The following is a 1,238-nucleotide window of genomic DNA, read 5'->3' as shown; positions in this document are numbered from 1 at the left end:
TATGCCTTACATCAAGAAAGTTGATCTTATCATGTCTGGACTTCACCTAGCTGACTATCAAGGAGTACCCTTACTGACGGTACTAGGTTTTCCACGTATAGAATTGCCTCAACTCTATATACCAAAGAGAAAGGGGTTGCCCCCATCAAGGATCATACAGAAGTTTGGTATGCTCATAAAGCCAAGGGTAACTTATTAGCCCAATCCTTGTGTATTTTAACCATTTTTTGTAGGATGACTTTGATGTTCTTGTTGGCTGCCTCTACTACCCCATTGGTCTGTGGCCTATAAGTGGTAGATCGATGCCTTCTGATACCAAACTTTGTGTATATTTTGTTGGTCTTGCCCCAGAAATGGGATCCCTAATCTGATATCAAATCTTGAGGTACTCCATATAGCGCAATGATATTTTCTTGGATGAATTTGGCCACCGTAGCAGATGTGAGGACTGCATAGGACTGAGCTTCTACCCACTTGGTGAAATAATCACTACTAGGATGAACTCATCGCCATTGGATGCTTTAGAGTTGAATTTTCCAATGATATCAATGCCCCAAGTGGAGAATGGCCAAGGTGAACTGAGCGAATGCAGCTCTGTTGGCAAGATATGTATGATGTTAGAAAATATCTAACACTTGTGGCATTTTCTGACAAAGTCCACGCAATCTACTTCCATTGTGTTCCAGTAATATTCCAGCTTGAGGATCTTCTTAGATAATATCTTGGCATTCATGTGGGGTCCACAAAGACCTTGATGAATTTCTTCAATGATTGTTGGAGCTTGTTCCTCATCTACACACAACAACTATATTCCATCATAGGATCTCTTATATAACAAATTGGAGAATAAATTGGGTGGCATATCTCCTCAGAAACTTCTTCTCTATGTCAGTTGCTTCAACTGGATACTTCCTTTCCCTGATGAAATTCACGATGTGAGCGAACCAAGATCGACCATCCACAGTGAGAGAGTTTATGAAATTCTGTTAAATAGGCCTACTTCTTTGTTCTACCAAAAGTGGTCGGACTCTAGCCATAGGGTTGCACTCTACCATAGAAGCCAAGGTTGCAAGGACATCAGCAAACATGTTGTTATCTCTCTATAAGTATTCGAACAAGGTCTTCTCTAAGTGTTCAATCACCTTTTTTAAATGTTCTTGATATAGATGACAATGGAAGAATCACCGTAAACCTTGATTCTTTTCACCCCAATGGTTAAAGTAGTTTCGAGCCCCAAA

Source organism: Macadamia integrifolia, unplaced genomic scaffold (genome assembly GCF_013358625.1).
Source record: "Macadamia integrifolia cultivar HAES 741 unplaced genomic scaffold, SCU_Mint_v3 scaffold2483, whole genome shotgun sequence".
Classification (NCBI taxonomy): domain Eukaryota; kingdom Viridiplantae; phylum Streptophyta; class Magnoliopsida; order Proteales; family Proteaceae; genus Macadamia; species Macadamia integrifolia.
This window is presented reverse-complemented; position numbering follows the sequence as displayed.